Raw genomic sequence first — 15,411 nt, 5'->3', positions numbered from 1 at the left:
AATCCTGCTAAGTTCATGTCTCGATAAAACCTGTTTTTTGCATTTAAGTTATCATGTTAGTTCCTCTGCAGTCTGGATTGGAGATCTTCCCAGCTTCCCTGATGTTTCTTCTCTCAATTTTGCCTCCACATCAGTGTGGACATTATCACTTCGCATGACACAGGTTTGCTTGACTTTTCCTGGTCATCTTCCAAGTGTGACCACTATTTCTTTCAATATCACTTCCAAATCTTAAGTAGCTTAAGATTCTACAATTCTTATCTCCATTACAGATACTTTTAAAATACTTTCTATTCATCCCTACGTTTTCTCACTTCCGAAGCATCCTGTCTGTGTGAAACAACTTGTTATTGCTTCACACGAGAATATTTTCCCTCTTACAGCTGCTCTTCACCAGAGTGACTTCAACAGAAGGCAGATAGATTTCTTGGCTACAACACTGATAAATATCTGCATTAACACTGTTAACTAGTTTTCCACCTGGAAAAGTCTTCCAGAAGCAAACAAATACTGATTTGTCTCTCTAGCAACAGTACAACGTTTTCTGTGTGTTAGTATTCGGTTTTGATGATCTATAATATTATCATAGCTTTAGTCCAAAACCTCCTCTGTATAATCATTCCCTAAAGGATTATTATGCATAGATTGATCTGTTTAATCCATACTGTGGTTTTACCAGCACAAATGCTGCCTCATTCTCTACACACTGACTCCTTCTGCCCACTTAATTTTTCCTTGCATGCGATGTGCATTTAACTCCATATCTGCCCAGTCCTCCAGTGCTGCTTCTCTGCTGCTGTTTCTTGACTGCTGTTGCAGTGGGTAGCATGGTAGTAAGTAGCGAGTGCCATGTTCTCACTGGGGCCAGTTCCATTTTGTTCTCCCACCTCCTCCTCCTAAATTTTGATGTGCTTCCAGTTATCGTCCTAGTATCATTTGTCACATCTTTCTCTTTGCATGTTCTATCAACTTTGAAAAAATTCAACATATTTACCACTTGATTGATTTCTGTGTCCCTCTTCTCATCTCACATGCTCTTGCAGTTGGATAACTTCCAACTGTATGTTAGCAAGCATCTTCCTGATGAAGGTTACTGTTACATTGTGGATTAAAGAGGTCTTCCTGTAACTTAGGTTTTTAATATTGTTTTCACTGTGCTTGGATGTTGTGGCTACACATCTATAATGCCAGCAAATAATAAATAGTATTGGGATATTTAGAAGCAGGTGATGTATAACTAAGAAATATAGAGCCATTGCCTGGATCTCCTTGACACTTGTCTTTCAATATTTACATACCAACATGCCTATCTTTTCCTTCTTGTTACAATCCACTCTTAACTCTGAGGTTTACATGCACTTTTCCTTATAAGTGTGTGGGGCTACACGGCACTTAAGGGTGTTGATGTATTAGGTGGCACGAACTCACGGGATGTAACGCGATAGGCCTCCCCGTGCTCGGTAATGTATATGTATGAGGCTGAAATTGGAGCCCTATATAAGGGTCTCACACGGTTCATTAAACGCCATTTTACAGCTCACCATATTGGTGTGATCAGCGTGTAACTTGGTCATGGGGCCGTCAGATGCACATTCTCAATGATGGACGTAGTTCTTTAGGTTACCTTACACAAGGCAACAATTGGTGCCCCGTGTGAGGAAGTCTAATAACGTCCCACCAGTCTTGTCTGAATTGCTTGCTGCCATATTGGATGATAGAGTAGTTTGACTTCTCTATCTCCTCTCTGACTACCAGAAAATAAGAAATATTTATGAAGACAGCGTAGTCAATGAATCATTTCTATTTTGCCTTTAGGCCTTGAAATGCAGGCTGAGTCTTTCATTTCATCTGTTTGGAGGTTGCTAAATGATGGGGCTTTCACAGTTAACCCTCAGCATCAGAAGAAGTTTCATTTTCGGCTGATCCCTTACTGAAAAACAGACTATTACCCATGTCATATCTTTGGGTTTACAATACCTGTGTCAGTCTTAGTTTGCTAGGGCAAAAGTGCTGGAAACAATGCCCAAACAAAATACTGCTTCTGCATTTCACTGTTAAGGCACGTTTATAATGATAATATAATTCAGCGTACATAGATACTTAGGAAGATATTGGACAGCTCTTCAGATCCATCATACTAATAGTTACATTAAATACTAAAATGTAGTTTCTGTATTGTTTCAGATGATGTATCAGCTATGTATATATGCTATAGTTGGAGCATCAGGAGCTTTGGGTAACTTAACTCCTGTGGGTCTCCAGCATCATCCAACAACAAGAAGATGATTTTGAAAGGGAGAGGTGAAGATAAAGCAATTAAAAGGAAGAAACAGAAGAGAGAGGAGGGAAAAACACAATAAAAGTAGGGTTTTCTGCTCAGGTACTCGGAACACCTGCTTTTATGCTTTTAGTTGCATGCAGTTTAGATGGACAACTGTTGTAAAATTTGCTTCTAGAGAAGGATATTTGTGGAAGGCAACGTTTCAGAAATATAACAGAAAAGAATAGGGGTTTTAATAAAAAGTCTTTGTTTCATGCAAGTGTTTGACAGCTGACTGATAGGCAGCAGCAAGGTAACTGTGAAATGAAGAGCCCTTTTCATTAGGAGATGAAAAGTGAGGGGGAAAAAAGCAACCCTGTGATCACAACCTAGAAGTGAATGATGTGTCTTCTCCTTCATTTTAAAGAAAAGAAACTCTTTTTCCTGTAGCTGTTGTCTTCACTGAGTAGCTGCTAGAAAATATGTGGAAAGCTTCCCCAGCGTTACTGAACACCCTTCTTCAGCCTCTGCCTGCTGTTTCGTGACTCTCCTTTTTCTAACCATGTTCCCAACCCCTGCAGGCATTATCTTCAATGCAGACTCTTTAGAAAAGAGGTTGGTGTGAAATGTCTTGGCTATAAAGCCTTCAAATCCTTTAAAAGGCATTTTCTTTTCGACCGAGTACAGCACAGCTAGGCATAAGTCTATGAACCTAGCAGGCCTCAGCTTGCATACTGCATTTACCCTCGATCTCATAAATGGTGAACATGTTTAATGTCAGTGTTCTTTCTAAACAAAAAAAATGCCCAAATCCTAAGCAGTGCTGACTGACCTTCAGGTGAAACAGTAGTAAAGAATAAGATGCTGATTTCTTATTCTACTGTTTGTATAAATTTACTTACATTTGTGTTATTTTATGTTCTTTTGTTTTCCTGCATGTTTTTATTCATGTCAGAATTGTTCTGTGTCTTTATTCATTGTGAATGTGCAGGTTTATTTCTAAGCTTGAATAAACTTGTACATTGAGAGAACTTTGCAGATGTTCCTAATGTAAATTTTAGGAACAACCTCAATGGATTGATAATTTTTTTATTTTTTTTTTCTAATTAAAATGATTTTATTTTAGCTTAGATTTGCATGGTAATAAGTATGATTTGAAACTGGGAGGGGAGGGGGGAGGACTTTTTAGGAAGTCATGCAGTGACAGGACAAAGGGAAATGTTTATAAATTGGGAGAAGGCAGATTTGGATGAGATATTAGGAAGAAACTCTTTACTTTGAGGGTGGTGAGACACTAGAACAGGTTGCCCTGTGAGGCTGTGGATGCCCCCTCCCTGGAAGCATTCATGGCCAGGCTGTATGGGGCTGTGAGCAACCTGGTCTAGAGGGAGGTGTCCCTGCCTATAGCTGGAGAGTTGGAACTACATGATCTTAAAGGTCCCTTTAAGTTGGAAGGAAGATCCCTTCCAACTCAAACCATTTTGATTCTGCACCATGAAATCTCTGCTGAATGCTGGATGTCATTGTGGTAGTGGTTATAAGTATCACAGTTGAAGTTCAAGTCTTCAGTAGTTTTGAAATCAGCGGTGGTTAAATAAAGAAACATATTCAATATAGTAGACATTTACAGCTGACCTGGTTAGGTCTAGAAAAGTGGGATGAGCATCTCCAGATGAGGGAGTTTTGTGAAGAATGCATTTTTTTCTATCTTTCTAATATTTTTCATCTGAAATGTGCCACGGTAACCAATGGCTCTATTATAAATATGAATAACTGCCAAAATGAATAAAACATTGAGCAATTAACTGTCTAAACCAAATGCAGTGCAGCTATTTTTACTGCGATTCAGGGACCCTTGCAGAGAGGCTTCACTCCAGCCTGTTGCATAGAGCAGTCAGAAGCAGTTTGTAGTACCAGGGCTCTAATCGCCCATAATGACAGGGAAGTGACAGAAATGGAGAGCAGCGTGCAGAGAGTGACAGTTTGATTAATAATGACAGATCTGAGTGGGCTTTTCTCAGCCTTACCCAATTATGGCACTTGGTTGTCATTTCTAATATTCCCAAATTCGAGCTAGTGAAAATGGTAGTGTTGGGCTTTCCAAATTCATGAAGGCCAGGTCTCTACATCTGTTAGTTATGCCATGACTGCTTCTTTCTGTTACCTTTCTAACTGAATTGCAGGTGAGATAAATGCAACTGCATTCCATTCAGGTGCTGGACAGAAATGTCTTCTCCTGATTGATGAGTAGGTTTGCAGCTGCTGTTTTTATTTGCTGTTCATTTTTTTTTCCCACTGCAGAAGCTGCAGTCCATGCTTTAATTGTAGTGTGTGATAATATAGATTAAAAAATGTAAGCCAGGTGATTTCACTCACAGGAGAAACTTGGAGCAGTTCCTCTAGTCCCATACCAACTATATTATCAGTAGAACTTGAAAGCTGAGAGGGCGTGTTGGGATGTTCTTGGTTAAATGCAAACCCAAACCTCATTTATTTATTTATACTGCAGCAACTGGTAATATGGCAAACAAACAGAATTTACCTTTATTCCCAACTAGAAAACATACCAACAGGTGTGGTATCTGCCTGGGCTGCTTCTATACTATGTTCTTTGTATTTGACTGTAGAGATCAGACCCAACCTGGGTGTTGTGCATGGGGCCTGATGCAGCTGTTGCTTGGCGCTGGGGATCCCTGAGGTGTGACTTTGGCCAAGCTGGGGCTGTTCTAGGTGCCTGACCTCATTCAAGGTTGAATCACAGAATCATAGAATGGCCTGAGTTGAAAAGGACCACAATGACCACCTGGTTTCAACCCCCTGCTATGTGCAGGGTCGCCAACCAGCAGACCAGGCTGCCCAGAGCCACATCCAGCCTCGCCTCGAATGCCTGCAGGGATGGGGCATCCACAGCCTCCTTGGGCAACCTGTTCCAGTGCATCACCACCCTCTGGGGGAAAAACTTCCTCCTAAGATCCAACCTAAACCTCCCCTGTGTCACAGAGTTCTCTTTAGAGCTCACTCTGTGACAGTGGGAAGAAACCCAGGGGAGCAGGAACAAAAGTGCCTCCCTTCTCTAACAGCGCGGTGTGGCCTGACCACATGCGCTCCGGGAGAGGGGAAGGGAAGGGAGATTGCAATTGGGTCTAGGAAAAAAAATGAAGGAGAGAAAAAAATAATGATCTGAGAACGAACGACAGTTTAATAAACCCAGTAATGCTAAAAACAACAAGACAGTTTCAACAAAGAGAAAACCAAATACCAATCTCACCGATGGGCTGTGGGAGGCGGGAAGTTCCGACCACGCTGTCTCCTCGCAGGGAGCTGGGCCAGAAACCCCGTCTCCTTCCCGACCTCCCCTCTGGTGCCACTCCCCACATGCCCATTTAAGGCAGTCCACAGAAAAAAAAAAAACAACCTTGTCCCCTTAACTCCCATTATCCGACATGATGTTCTGATGTGGAATAGCAACACCAACCAAATTACAAAACCATAACACCCTGTCTCAGTTTAAAACCATTCCCCTTGTCCTATCACTGTCCACCCTTGTAAACAGCTGTTCCCTGTCTTCTCTTCTCCAGCCTAAACAAGTCCAGTTCCATCATCCTTTCTTTGTAGGAGAGGTTCTTCCACCCTCTGGGGTGCTGGGTTTCTGGTCTTGTCTCTTGCAGAATTTACAGCTCTTTCTATACCGGTACCACTGCCTGAGTTTGTCCTGTAACTGCATCTGTGTCAAAATAGCAGCTTGCTCTAGAAGGTAGTAGTTAATGTTAGATTAGATGCAATAGTTTTAATTGCATATATAATTCAGAGATAATAGTTTTTACCTTAATAAAAGGCAGTACCATTGACAGTTTTAGATTGGTTGGTGCTTGGCAAGTCTTTCAGCTGTGGGGAATGGACAGCAGGTGCTCAGGATTATTACTGTTTGGAAGTAGCTACGTCAGTGGCCAACTGTTGCACGGCTGGTAAGAAGCCTTCATTAGCACCACTCTTAATACAACTATCAGAACTCTCTGTATGTAGTGCTGCCAAAAGCATCCCTGAGTATCACTGTGTCTCATAGTGATGGTAGTGGATTTGGGTTGCGTGGCCCTGAAGGGGCAGCAGGACCAGAGAGATGTGGTAGATACAGTGGCCATCATTGTTCCCCTCTGCCAACTCTGGGCAGTAGCAGCAGCCGGAGTGCTGCAGGGGCTGTGTCCGCTTCACTTAATGAAGTAAATTTACTGAATAAAAGAACTTAATTAAACATCTTGCATGGATAATCCCTTTTAGCGTAGCCTTTGGGATAATTTATTGCTTTTCCCATTCATTGCTCTTCTTTCACTGATACTTTTGTTTTATTGAATGCCGGGATCTGCATTAAGAATGATTCTGCACTTTTTTATTAGGGAGTATATATTAGGAGATTTCTAAGGTTTCTCAGCAATTGAAGATTCTTTCCTTCTGCTCAAAGAAATGAGAAAAAAATCCTTTTGAAAGAGTGCTTGAAAAGATATATATATATATTTTCCAGAAACTCTCCTACTTTTTATTTTATTTTTGTTGTTAATTTCCAATGAGCTGATGTTCCTTTTGAGTATAACCTAAGTATTAGTTTGATATAGCAAAATATATTCTCATTTTTAAATGAAAATTGGTATTAATGCTACAGTATCAGTAATATGGAGTGTGGAGAAAAATGGCATTTCTAAAGGAAATCAGGGAACAGAAGACATATTTTCCACTTGATAAGTAATGCACTCCCTTTTTGGAAGTTTGCAGCAGGACCTCTACACGTTTTAAAAAGGCAGGTGTTGAAAATCTACTCCCACTTCTATGTGTTTTTTTGTTGAGCCAAATCCTCCACTATTCCAAGGAGGCTACGAGATCCCAAAGCTGTGTTCTGGTCCCTAACTTCTCAGTTATCTCCTTTTTATTTATCTCAGATTTGATTCTTCTTGCTCCCTCAGCAATTAACTCATTAGCGAACTTGGCTACAGAGGGATGGGCATTACAAGTCGGTCTCTTCAGCATTTTTTCTTCTTACTTTGTTATTTTTCCTTGTTTAACCCAGATGTTTCAGGGTTCCCCATCACTCTATTGCTCGTTTGCTCTTTGTCAATTCACTGCACTGTTCATTTTTAGTATCATCAGAAAGTAAAGATGCCTGTGGTTTGTTCATTTACTAATCTGATTTTGTCCTAAAATGCTTTATCAACAGGAGAAATTTATCATTTCCTTTCTTGACCCCTACATGATGAAAAAAAATATAATGTTATAGGTGACATCTTGATTCTGCAAATCTTTCCATGTTTCTACGTGCATTTCTAGGGGTTACTATTTGCAGCCTTGTTTTTTTGATGCAGATTTCCAACTATATATGGATATTCACCCCCAGTGTGTCCCCCAGATGTAGCACTCACCTTGGGGGTAACTACAGTAATCCATCATTTTTGGGGCGTTTGTTCTTCCGTAAGTTTTGCAGCAGCTGCAGCCACTTGGTGAATTATGAATAATACCGAGGCTAGTAATTAACATCTAAATCCTTTCTTCAAACTGAAAGTGCAGTTTATATTTAAAGAAAGTTATATTTGGTATTTAGGAGATTAAGCCTTGTTCAGACTGGAACTTAAATCCTCCCAGTTGTGCAGTTCAATAACTGACCCTTGTTTGCTATCATCATCAGGTCAAGCTAAACACAGAAAACCTATTTCTATGGCTGTTTATTTGGCAAAGCTGCCAGTGACCTCGTCTGGGCCAGGATTTAAGCATGGAAAGAGCCTTTCAGTGATTTTTCTTTTCTGATTTGGAGAAAGAAAAACCTATTTCCCACAAGAAGAACAAGGAACTGGAGATTCAATAGGTAAATTATCACAAACTTCTGCCCATCTCATATCTACTGGATGACGTTTTTGAGTCCTCACTTGGAGCACTGGTACTAGGGTTGGTGTTAACACACAGAAATCTGGAACCCTTCTAAGCTGACTTTGTGAACAAACCTTCACTGCTATGTGATGTAGGCTAGAAACTGCAGAGAAGTATTAAAACGATGGATTTTGGAGTCTAATTTAGAGGAAAAACAACAAAATTCACTGTTCCCAAGGAAAAAGAGAGGCGGATGGAGCTTCAGGACCTGCACTGCAGCACTCCTGCTGTGAGCTCTGCCTGAGTCACTTTACCACCTGAGATGCACGTCTGAGTGTGTATAATTTCACAGATTAAGCCCACAGGCGTTCATTTTCCCTGTGTCTAACAAACGTGGTCTATGCGGAATTGATTTTACTTGGCCACTTTTAAGATGAAAACATTTTTTCATCATGAAAACAGCGTTTGTTGTGATAGTTACCGGTTTCTCTAACTGTAAAATACTAAGTTGTTTGAAGTGACCTACAGCACCTTTTTCATAGAATCATAGAACCACAGAATGGCTTGAGTTGGAAGTAACCTCAAGGATCATCAAGCTCCACCCCTTCCACCACAGACAGGGCCACCAATCTCCACATTTATCTATTCGGATAGGGACTGGATCAAAAGCAGTAATTGTAGACTATTTTCACCTCTGTATGAAGAGCTGAAGATTTCTGTAGCTCTGTTATAAAAATATAACTGATTTTCCCTTTAGATTCATTTCTGGAGGAATATTATAGGAAAAAAAAAAGAGGTAGTGCATCATGCTGAGTCTTAATGCTGAAGATTTTGTGCTTGTTTACATGCACTAAGAAAGTTCTAACTCTTAAGGATGTCAATATGAGCTTCCATTGTGTTATGTTACAGGCGACAAATGTCTACACGTATGTATGTATATATGGTGTATATATCTATAGGTATATATATACATAGCAGTAATTGCAGCTCATGTGAGCACATCATCTGGAGGAGTTCTTATATCTTTATCTTACAGATCCATTTACTGGACTAAAGTATGCTTTGGGGGTGCAAAAAAACTGTTTTTTTGTTTTAAAAAAGATTGGAATAAAGGTCTGCTTTCATTTAGAAATACAGGTGGTAATTTTTAAATATTAGTTAAAATTTATGTCTTAGAAATAACTTCTGACTGTTGATTGAGAATTCAGGTTCCTATATCACAATAGGCACCCTGTGGATTCATTTGTGTGCACGTATTAGTAAAAAGCCTATGGGATTTTTCAGCTTTAATGAAATTTATATTTTATCAAGTGACAAGCAGATTCATGTGATGATATTTTCTGCCAAATTAATACTCTTTATCCTGTTTTTTATCAGTTTGCTGTAGTGTCTGGTGATCGAACTTATTTGAAGCAGAGGGGTAACATGCTGAAAACTCAGGGGAGGAGATATCTGGACTTGTGAAATGGATATTTTAGAGAGGTTCAGCATAAGAAAGGGCAATCTCTTATCTGTGTAAAGAGTTTAAAGGTTGGTAAGAAAGAAAAGGATGATGCACAGGAAGGGAGTTAAGCAGAGGCAGTCAAGATGTAAGAGGAAACGAGGCAGAAGAAGGCCTGGAAACAGGAACATGGGTTCTGAATTGGATTCAATTGGAATCAGTTCAGGCACGGAATATGGAGTTAGCATGTTCCCATGTGACTAAGTTAATGCTCATATTTGTCCCTGTGCTTGTAAAGGGAGGGTGTTAATGAAATATTATTAGTAAAGCTGCTCAAAACATGCTGAACACTATGATTTTCTTCCTTAATTGATATTTTTATATTTGTACAGTAAAAACCTTTCCCTCACACAACTGAGTGGGGCTCCTTTGTAAGAGGTGGCATAGTGACAGTCTCCAGAAATATGGCTTTGAAGACTTCTTTATAACATGTAGTTCTAAATCAGTACGTTTCATTTTGAAGCATAGAGTTCTGCAAAAGATAGATCAGAACATAAGCACCTGGGCTGTGGGAGCAGGCTGTGCTCAGAGATATTGGAAGCACACAACAGCCTGCCTTTGGTACGCCGTTCTGGTTTCTGAGAATTAGTATGGGGAACTCCTCAAACTACAACCTATGTTGGCATTATTGGTTTTATGGGTACTGTTGGGCATACTTTCAAAGAATTGCCCTCTTTCCATTTGGGGTCAATCTGTATGTTAGGCATTAGTGCTATTGCAATAGGGATCTTCAAAATATACCTTTTTTTTCCTTCTTTCTTCTGTTTGTTTTATTCAGCTGCATGACACTGATTTGCTTGCATATCTCGTTTTATGAGAAATAATAAATATTCATTTCCCACTCACTTTATCTGCATTATTCATGATTTTATAGCTTTCTGTAATAGTTCTTTTCAGTCATTAATTTCTTGAGAAATGCCTCTCTAGGGAGGCTAGCACAGTACCATGAAGCCAGGGAGAGATGTCTGCCTCACCCAGCAGGTTGGGCATGGAGCAGGCATCCATTTCCAATGGGTCCAGGGAACAGATGGTCGAGGAACATATCTGCGGGGAACCATTAAGTATGGAAATTGAGACCTAGGACATTATTTGTCCCATATATAGTGAGCAAGATAATCAGAAGTACATATACCTCGTTAGGAAGACTTGTTACTTGCAAATGCTGACATCATTAGAGTCCTTGGAGTAGTGCAAGATTTTAAATATCTAAGAAAAAGCGATCTCCCATCTTCTGGAATATATGAGCTCACTGGTTTTTCTCGGATGTTGCCTTTAAGTCTCCCAGGAAGTTTTGTAAATCTGAGTTAAGTATTTTCAGCCCTGGACGGATTTTTCAACAAGCAGAATTCTTCTGGAAAATCCTCTCTGAGATACATGTCTAAATGCAGTGAATTTTTATTCGATGCCTAGGAAGTCAGCCTCCTATCTTTTACTACAAGAAAACACAACTAATTTTCATTGAAGATCATACTGAGCGTGACTGAGAGGTTGAAATATTGCAGAATCAGAAATATTTGTGTTGTGTAGCCTTGGCATGTTGAATGCTACATCTGGTGAAGTTTTCATGCAGTAGTTGTTTTTCCTGTACTGACTTGCAGTTGATATGAGATTTAATGGAAAGGCAATAAATACGCCATTTTACTGTATTTGCAGTGTTTGCTTCAGTCAATAATGTAAAGACAACACCAAATAAGCTGTTATGTCTCCATGTTGCAGAGGATTCAGGTGATGCTCCATGTGCTGTGCTCTCACTCATGTACAGGTGAGCTGAATCACTGCTGTGATCTGAGGTGTCCTCTTCTGGGGACGGAGAGAAGTTGATGTTGTGCTCAGGTGTGGTTATGGAAAAAATTATTACAGCTGAAGGTGATTAAAGTCTCCCTAAAAAGCTCACTTTGTGATCTCAATGGAATGAAATCTGAGCAGGCAGAAGCTAACTGCACTCATACTGGGTTGTGGTGGTGCCAAGCTTTACGAATTTGGGAGCAAAGGAGATGGGGAAGAATAAAATAACTGAGAAGACAAGTAAGTTGGGACCAAAAACTCAAGGTGATGTTTGAGGAGTGAGCTGGAAACCAAAACGGAGGGAGGATGGCTTCCTTCACTTCCCTTCTCAATGATCTGCCTTGTTGTTCCTTCACACAGGAGGGCATCAACCCAATGAAAGCTGACTCACCTCCTCTTCCAGAGTATCCTTGTGTCTTCTGCAGGTCAGTCTGCAGATTTACTGCCATGTATGATTGGGGAATAACAGCTGTGCATCCCCACTTACTCCTTATAACAATAGGTACATTTGGAGCTGCAAACTACCCAAAAATACTGTGATTAGTCCGATGCAAACCCCTAGAAGGAAAAGCACAAGGAATCTGGTGAGTTTTCACAAGCAGCTGAATTAAGATCTCAACACCTGATCTTGTTAACAGCAAAAATGTTTTTATTTACACAGCTAAAATAGGTAGACTGTTACATACTTTGCACAAGTCTTGCTGAGGTGCAAAGCAAGGAAATAGAGCCAGCATCATCAAAATGTAGGTTCCGGTCAGAGGGTGAAACAAAACAAGAATTAAGGAAGACCAGACTCTCAGAACACAGATTCTAGAGGTCATATGGACTTTTCCTGTCTTTCACCTTGTCACCTTACACTGTCTTTTCCTTTGCTCATAGTTTAAGTCTGTACTGGTTAGAACTGGGACTTAATTTGTCACAGAAGTAGTAATTTGCCTCTTGGAATGAAAGCATGCTTTTCAATTGCTGCTACTGCATTTACTTTTCATACAGGTCACTGGGTTATTTTGTTGTGTAGAACAAATCTAATGTTTTGGGTGGTTGTTTTTTGGGTTGTTTTTTTTTTTTTTTTTTGTTTTTGTTTTTTTTTTAATATGTCAAAATAACATACTCAGCTGGTAGCTTAAGGATGTTACTAATGATAAGGCTGCAGGTTAGAATAAAGTGTTGCAGTCTTTCAGTATGATGAAAATTGTGGTGTGTCTCCTGTATGAGACCATTCGTTTCTCTGTCTCTTTCTCATTGCTCTGCTGAGCAGCAGCCTAGGGCTCAGTATTTAAGTTCTGTGCTAGAACTCGCTCCCAAAACAGTGCTTTGCAGACCTAGGTGTGTGTAAATCATCTGTTTTCACTGTTAGCGCTCTTTGATGTGCTTCCAGAGTGATACGTCTTTCTACCCTGTCACCAGATTCTGCTAGCCAGAATAATAAATATTTAATTACATAAATTTTCCCTCATCAGTCAGCTCTTCCTTGCTGTAATCTGTTCTGATGGTCTTGTCTGAACTCGCTGCAATTTGTCACTCTAACAGCTAACATTATGTCCTGCACTGAAATTCATTCTTTGCAGTGTGCTCACATTAGAAGCTGTCCAAAGGTCGGGCAGTTATCATTTCTGCACTCCAGGATGCATTTCTACATGGATTTTAGCCTACGGCTGGGCTGAACCCATGATTTTCTTCAGTATTGCTGAGCCATGGGAGCATCTGTCATTCAGACTTCTCTTTTGCTGGTCATATTTCCTAGATTTCAGCCACCCACTAAACAGCCAGTCACCTGTGGAATCCTGTCTCCTGAGGTGTGTTTTTAATGTGTATTTTTCTAAATGGGAACTCATACTATCATTTTCTGCCCAGTAATGCCCATGGCTCTGTCACTGTTGTTTCTCAGCTCTGACTGATGCTCACAGCTCTTCTGATTGAGTATTGCCTGCAAATTGCAGCAGAGCTTTATTAAAGGGAAAGCAGAGCTTAAAGGATTTTAGTAGACAACTTCCCCCAAAGCTGAATACGTTCTCATCTACCACGTTATCTGTTGTCTCCAGAGGATATCATACTTTGCTGTGTTCAGAAATGAAAGCTTATACATAAAAGAAATAATAATCTTCACTTTCTGGCTGGTGCCTTTTTTTAAGCATTCTTTCCTGGTCTTCAAAGTACAAAACTGAACAAAAATTGGTTGCATATTGGAAAGCCTGGCAATGGATTTGTCTTGTCGCAAAATGAACCCGCCAACCAGAACCTCTGCCTGTGACAAATGGAAGCTGGTTGTTGGCTCTCTGGACAGGGCACTGCATGCTGCTGCCAGAGAGGATTACTGTAGTAATGGTGATGAATGATAACAAGGAACACAAGGAGCAGCAGGTAGCTTGGCCACCTTGCAAGAAAACCTCGGCCTTTTCCAAGCCAACAGCTGACCCTCAGGGGCCAGTTGCACATGCTTATCCGGATCTCTTATCCACATGGCTCAAGCGGTAACTGGAAAAGGTGAGAGAGCTGCAGAGACACATGGTGACACAGTGAGTGGGCTGGCACAGCCTGCTGTGACGGACTGGAGGTGATAGAAATGATCCCGCTGTGGGAGCAGAGGCAGCTGCAAGCTAACACTTCCAAGTTGCACAGGGTCATTAAAGGCAGTAAAATCATCAGTAAAAGGGTCAGTCTCAGAAGTTTCTCTATAGCAAAAAAAGGCAGCCTAAGGCCTCCAGCTTGCTACTTGTAGCTGAGTGTTACTGTCTAGCAGGAGACACCCACATCCACTAAGAGGGTCTTTTAATATGTGGCACCTGCCAAATCAAACTCTATGTGTATTATCCACTGACAAAAGAAATCATACATGGGAAACTGGTATTCTAGCATGGAGTTTTGTACCCTACGGTAAACTGAAATAGAATTAGGTAGCTGGGAGGGAAGGGAAAGAGAAAAATCAGACTGATTTTTGTGAGCCTTCAGGAGCATTTCTCATTCTATCTCCTAGATGGTCTTGCTTTTTAATTGTTTCCTTGCCTGTTTTCTTTGGGTTCTCCTGCTGCCTTTGCCACTTTGCAAGGTCGTATCTAACAAAGAGCAAGCACGAGCCAAGGGAACAGCTTGCATGGTTATTGCTGTGGAAGCACTTTAATTCTTGGACTTTCCCTCTTTCCTGGGGCAGCCGTTTAAGAGACATCTCTCCCACCAGGTGAACAGAATGATCTTCCAAGGAAATGGGAGCTAATTGCTATCGCTTTGCTTCCCAACCTCAGGGCATAGGAACCAACAGTGGGCTGTAAGACCAACAACTTGGAAAACTGCAGTACTGCAGGCAGTTTGCTTTGATATGTGTAGGAATTAGGAACAAGTGAAGGAAAGTAAAAATGTTTATGAAAATGATATGAAAATGAAGTCTAATTCCTTTAATTTTCATTTAAATATTGTTCAAGATTTTGTCATGAGAGGTGAGGCTAAATAAGAAAGCAGATGTGTGAAAATACTCCTACGGTTTGGACTCAGTTCACTGTGGCTTAAGATAGTGTATCTACAGTCCATAAATCTACCCCTGAGTCTTAAGGAAATGTTTGCTGTGAGTGCAAGAGAAGTGATGTTCCCATCTAGATCAGCTTTCTACACACAGTCTCAGCTTTTTAACATCTTGGAATCCCTTCACTGTCTGGTGTTTGTTTGAGCTTTTCTTCTCAATGGAGCAATGCCTCTGTTAGACTGTGGCCACAGCACTGTGAAACAGAGCTGGTATGCAAACCGCATGCCAAGAGGACGTCTTGTGGCAGGGATTCCTAAAGCAATGTTATTTGTCAGTTACTGTTAAGTAGTCTGAGAGCATATTCCTTAATGAGTAGGCGGCAAGTGGCCACTCTGAAAAAAGTAACAGATCCATAACTCAAAATTTTCTATTCATACTTTTAAACAAAATTATACTGTAGAAAAATTTTACTAGAACTTAAGATTTTTACCTTACGGGGTTAACTCAGTCTTCTGCTGAAGTCTGCTGTGGGTGTTACAGCATTTTGGATCTTACATGTAGGTA

The sequence above is a fragment of the Coturnix japonica genome, chromosome 6 (assembly GCF_001577835.2).
Source record: "Coturnix japonica isolate 7356 chromosome 6, Coturnix japonica 2.1, whole genome shotgun sequence".
Lineage (NCBI taxonomy): Eukaryota > Metazoa > Chordata > Aves > Galliformes > Phasianidae > Coturnix > Coturnix japonica.
The sequence above is the reverse complement of the archived record's forward strand: the minus strand, read 5'-3'. Positions refer to the sequence as shown.